This window comes from Bubalus kerabau, chromosome 15 (genome assembly GCF_029407905.1).
Source record: "Bubalus kerabau isolate K-KA32 ecotype Philippines breed swamp buffalo chromosome 15, PCC_UOA_SB_1v2, whole genome shotgun sequence".
NCBI lineage: Eukaryota > Metazoa > Chordata > Mammalia > Artiodactyla > Bovidae > Bubalus > Bubalus kerabau.
The window spans coordinates 52,096,440-52,102,535 of record NC_073638.1 but is presented as its reverse complement, the minus strand read 5'-3'; the positions used below and the strand labels follow the sequence as shown (position 1 = coordinate 52,102,535).

The 6,096-nt window shown below is 51.2% G+C and overlaps 1 pseudogene; it reads right to left on the bottom strand.

Moving 5' to 3' along the window:
- Positions 1-1,663: 1,663 nt before the first annotated feature.
- LOC129628257 (ecto-ADP-ribosyltransferase 5-like) lies at positions 1,664-4,757 on the bottom strand (annotated as a pseudogene).
- Between the last annotated feature and the right edge of the window lie 1,339 nt (positions 4,758-6,096).

Here is a 6,096-nt window from a genome sequence, read left to right as displayed (position 1 = left end):
TGGATTCAGGGATTCCCTTTTCCATGGGAAGAGCTCTGGCCCAGAGAACCCTGAGCAGAGGCTAGTATTCCTGAGCCTAGGGGATATATCCAGAAATAGATGGAAGAGTGTCACATTTCTGAGCAGCTGTGTGGGAGAGGCACAACGGTTGTGGGATTTGACAGTGTAAAAGAGAAACCTGCCCTCCTCCTCCCCCAGTGACTGTCACTGGAGACCAACACCAGCTTCCCCACCACAGAGAAAATCTAGGTAAGGGGCACACTACCCTCCTCCTGGGTACTTGGCAAGAAAAGCTGTTTCTGAAACGGGAAATATGGGCTGTTAGTGGTAGAGTCATAGCAATCATTAGGAAAAGTTTCAGGAAACCTTTTATCTTTGTCTGTTCAGGCTACTGTAACAAAAATACAACAAAGCAGGTAACTTATCAACAACAAACATTTATTTTTAACAGTTCTGGAGGCTGGAGGCTGAAAGTTTGAGATCTGGGTGCCACCCTGGTAGGATGAAGGCCTTTTCCAGGTTCATAGCCAGCACCTCCCCCTGGGTCCTCACAGGTTGGAAGCTGCTAGGGAGCTCTGTGGGGTCTTTTATTACAAGAACAAAATTTCAGTCATTAGGGCTCATGAACTAATGAACCAATGATTTCCCCATGACTCACCTTCTAATACCATCACATCAGGCATTAGGGTTCCAGCATTTGAATTTTGGGGAGACACATTCAGACCTTTGCACATTGGATGGAGAAATTTTGGGATACTTAGGGAGGTTTGAGGCCATTGGGTAATTTGGGGGTTTTTAGGAAGGGACATTACATTGCCTACAAAGGTCCGTCTAGTCAAGGCTATGGTTTTTCCAGTGCTCATGTATGGATGTGAGAGTTGGACTGTGAAGAAAGCTGAGCGCTGAAGAATTGATGCTTTTGAACTGTGGTGTTGGAGAAGACTCTTGAGAGTCCCTTGGACTGTAAGGAGATCCAAGCAGTCCATTCTAAAGGAGATCAGTCCTGGGTGTTCTTTGGAAGGAATGATGCTAAAGCTGAAACTCCAGTACTTTGGCCATCTCATGCGAAGAGTTGACTCATTGGAAAAGACTCTGATGCTGGGAGGGATTGGGGGCAGGAGGAGAAAGGGACGATGGAGGATGAGATGGCTGGATGGCATCACCGACTCAATGGACGTGAGTTTGAGTGAACTCCGGGAGATGATGATGGACAGGGAGGCCTGGCGTGCTGCAATTCATAGGGTCGCAAAGAGTTGGACACGACTGAGCGACTTAACTGAACTGCACTGAATTGAGGAAGTGATTTGGAGCTACATCCCCAGTATGGAATATTCATCACAGGCCTGGATGAGGGGAAACCGACAAGAGAAGTGCCCTGAGCAGGATGACAGGAAGGACAGAAGGGTAGCATCTGAGAGAGGAAAAGGGGTTGCCAGTGCCTCCACTTCCTGGCCTTCCAGGCCCTTCGCAACACTCTGATCCCCACACCAAACATGAAATTTGATGTTATCACAGTGCAGCATCCTCCAACATCCTGGTTGGAGACATAGCTGCTAGGTCTGGGTTTGAAACCACCTTCTTGTTCTCCAGGCTCTTCGAAGCCTCCCTTCTTCATATGGAGGTCACATGGTCCCAGGACTCCTAAGTGGCAGGTCCTGAACTTTCAGATCCTTGTTTCTAAGAGCCAGAATCCCCAAGAGGCCAAGAGCAGGGTCTGCCAGGACAGCAGAGAGAAAGTCCCCTTGGAGAGTGAGTCTGCTTGTCCTCCTGCTAGAGAAAGAAGAAAAGGCAGTGAATGGTCAGCAGGGCCAGGGGAGTCAAAGCAAGGGAAAGAGGGGCAGGAGGGTGACTCACTTGGCACAGACTCACATCTCGGCCTCTTCCTCCCTGCAACAGACAGCACAGTGAGGCCTCCATGTAGACAAACCCTCACATCCCAAACTTCCCTTCCCACCAAGCCCTGGCAAAGCCATGTCCCATCTCAATCCAGCTTTCCCTTCTCCCAAATATACTTCTGACTTCCATTCCTCCTCCTTCTTCCAAGAAATCTTCCCCCATTGCCTTTCCATCCCTGCCCCATCCTGGCCCCGATCACTTGGTCCCTTCCTCAGCACTGGGGAAGAGCATCCATGTGTCCTGTCAGCCCCACTACACCCAGAGCCTCCTAAAGCTGCACTCCTGCCACTTTCCTCTGCTTAGTATCCTCCTTAACTAGGTATTTTGGTCTATTAGACTGTATAGCAGAAGAACATTTTGAGGACATTTAGAGAATCATCTGAGAATATTCACACATGCAGTAAACACCGTACGGCCTTGTCTGAGTGGCTGAACCTGAGACAAAGAAAATAACTTCAGCTAATTTCTGGCCTTCAACTTCCCCATTAGTCACATGGGTCTCCTGAAAGGCCCTAGACATTTAAGTCAACCAGGGGTCTCCTGCCAGTCTTGCTTCCCTCATGCATGGCTCACCACCCAGATAGGCGCAGTTAAAGTGGCTGCAGATGTGATTGGTGCTGGAGAGAGTCACCAGGCTGTGGGTTTCGTTCTGGAAGAAATCAGTAACCACGAAGACTTCATGTGGGGGGATCAGCACCTCACGCTGCTCTGGAAAGACAGATAGGTCCTGGATCGGGGCCCCAAAGCAAGTTCTTAGGGAGAAGAAGGTGGTATTACCAAAACTGCGGGCCACTGCCTCATTCAGGGAGCTGGAGGCAAACTGGCCAAAGCGGATAGAGTCCCACTTTGAACCCTCTTGGGTTCAAAGCGAATTGTGTGCATGCCTCGGAATACCATCTGCCCCGGTTCCCTGCTGCAGCCCCCACCGCCCCGCAGCAACTGCAGGGCCCAGGTCAGGTAGAAATGCAGGGCCTTGAAGTGGAACCGGTTCATGTAGGACTCCCAGGAGCCACCGCCTGTCTGCACAGCCTCGTTCAGCTTCTGGTACAAAGTGTTGGATGAGTTGGTATAGAGCACAATGGCAATTCCATGCTCGGTTTTGAAGCCCGGAGGCAGGCTGAGCCCTGGGCTTTTTTGCTCCCAGTACTTCCTAGCTGTCTCCCAGGCATCCCACAGCCAGGTATGGTGGACTATCTCCCTCTGTAGCAGATGGACTGCCACCTCCTCCATCTCTTCTGAGCAGCCCACATAGGAATCATCAAAGGTGTCTGGAGCCAGATCCAGGTCCTTGGAAGTAATACCCTGGGCATATGGAGAAAAGAAAGAGAGGAGCCACACAGGAAAGCATGTAAATTCAGGGTACTGAACAGAGGTCCTGTGGGCAGATCAGTTCAGAAACACAGAATCTCATTTCTATGCTCAAATATCTAGAGTGTGAACTTTGTCAAGAGCTCAAAAACCTAAATAATAGGCACTGAAGTCAGACAGATGTGGGTTCAGTTCTGAATTCTCCAGCTACTGACTGTGAGATCTAGGGCAAGTCTCAACTTTTCTGGGCTTCAGGTTCTCCCCCTATACACTGAGGATACTTCCTGACTTCACAGGGTTATTGTCAGGACCATGTATAGATCCTCTCTATGTATTAACTAAGAGGGTCGTTTATTATTAGAGAGGTTCCTGCACTTGGGATGTGGGGCTGGATGACCTCCAAGCACACTTCTAGCTCTGAGACTCACTGTGCGGATGACATACAAATATGCACTCAGTCTCCAATGACCTGACCCCATGCCCAGCCTGACTCTTTCCATCTCCCACAGGTGTAGACACCACACCAGGGCCCTGTCAGCTCTGAGACTCAGTCCTCTCCTGCTCTAGAAGCCTGCATCTCCAACCTGGGTGGGAGTAGGAAGGAGGTCAAGCCCTGGTCTAGGAGGGGCTGCAGGAAGGTTGTACACAGGTAACCCTAAGGAGAGTGTGCAGGCTGGGCCCTGGGTGGGAGATGGGAAGTGAGAGGAGGAAGGTGGAGGCTGTCCTGAGGGAGGAGGGTATGAAGGCAGGAGGGTCAGAGGAGGACCAGTGGGTGGAGGTGGGGTTCTGGGAGATGGAATGGGAACTTGGGGCTCCCTGCAGGGGTGGAGGTTCCTGAGAAGAGGATTCAGAGGATGGCATCCTAGAGAAGCCTCCCTGGGAGGGATCTTTGAGGAGTCAGGCCCTGGGTTTCCCCCCCTCCACAAGTATTCCCTTTGCTGCAGCAGAAGGCTCTCCCCAGTTACCTGCCCATGGCTGCCCAGGGCGTGGAGGCTAAGGCAGCTGAGGGTGATCAGCAGAGCCGCTAGCATTATCCTCAGAACTTGGAGAGTGACATCCAGTTGAGGGTGGGACCAGCGACTGTGGATTCTCAGTTTTGCTGGGATGGTGACAGAGACTTGGAGCCTTTCTTCTCTGGTGTGAAGGGTCCCTGGCCCAGGACTTGGCTGGGCAGGGCGTCGGCAGGTCCAAGAGCGCAGTCTGAGTGGGTGTGGTTGGATTATAACATCCCCCACCTCCACCCCAGCACAACATTGGTCTCTGTTCTCTGCCACCCGGTTCCTGGCGTGCTTAGAGCCATCTGCACAGGAATGATAAAGGCAGGGGTGGGGGTTGAGGAGGAGAGGTGATTTGGCTCTTAGAGTCAGGTGGGGCCTGGAGTCAGAGGCCCAACTGGAGGCGGCCCAGGCCTGTTAGAAGGAAGCTGCTGCTGCTCCTGCTAAGTCGCTTCAGTCGTGTCCGACTCTGTGGGACCCCATAGATGGCAGCCCACCAGGCTTCCCCATCCCTGGGGTTCTCCAGGCAAGAACACTGGAGTGGGTTGCCATTTCCTTCTTCAATGCATGAAAGTGAAAAGTGAAAGTGAAGTTGCTCAGTCATGTCCGACTCTTCGCAACCCCATGGACTGCAGCCTACCAGGCTCCTCTGTCCATGGCATTTTCTAGGCAAACGTACTGGAGTGGGATGCCATTGCCTTCTCCTAGTCAGCTCTAACTCTAGGATGGAACTGTTTCTTTGACTTGCTTTTTGTTGCTTCAGTTTTTATAATTATACATGAAATCCTGCCTCAGAGAACCCTGCTCCTCAGCCTGACTATTAAACTAAAGTACCTCTGTTCAGCTCACAGGAAAATAATCTAACCCCCATGCCAGTGAATGGCTGCAAAAAAAGAAGAGTTTAACATATCCTTTCCATAGGCTAGGCATTTCCTCCGAGATGTTTTGTAAAACTCAGGACCCTTTTTACTTTATTTCTGCCCAGCCTCTCCCTCTCTGTTTTGCCTTTTTACTTTATTCCTCACCTCACTTTCTCTGCCCTAAAAAACAAAACAAAACAAAAACAACCCGACAATACAAACCCCTATAAGATAGTTAGTTGAGACATTTGTCTGCCATTTTCCTGGTCAGCTGCCTTTCCACATAAAGTCATATTCCTTGTCTCAGCACTCCCTTTCTCAATTTATTGAGCTGTTGGGTGGCTAGCAGAGCGACCTTGGATTTGGTAGCAGGCCAAAACCAAGAAGGAGCGCTGAAAGTTCTGGGTGGCAGGTCCTGGTGTCTGCTCAGGAGCTGCCCTGTCTCCTGTCCCCTGTGTCCTGCAAATCTACAAAGTCCATGGCTAACTACAGCCCCCCACCCAGGCAGTGACCCGACACCTCCCTTCCCTGACAACAGACACCCTGTGGGAGCAGGGCCCAGAGCTGTAACTCCCCTTGCCTTGGACTGTGAGGCCTTTCTCCAGGACCTTCTTTGTCTCCTAGCAAGACCAAGGCTACAGCAGTAGAACTGTGAAAAGTGTTTTTCCCTCGGGCAATCTGTGACTGCCAGGGCCCAGCCTCCACACCAGAAGTCTGAGGGGACCAAGAGAGTTATACCTGCTGAGAGTTCACCTCTTGTGTGCTCCTTGGTTTGCATACAATTTGCATATGGCCAACTCCTTGGGTCATGTGTACTCCAGCATTTGAGGGGTCCCCACCCTTCTCCTTTCTCTTTAAGCCCCTTCCCTTCAGTAAGCCTTGCCCAGATGCAGAGCTCTCTCTCACATCCTCAGGGGCCAGCCTCACCCCTCCACAGACCCTCAGTCCCCTGACTCTCAGACTCAGGTGATCTTTCACCTCCCTGGGCTTGCCTACAAATAACCTAGCTCTGGGTTTAGGATGCCCCCTGGGAGGTA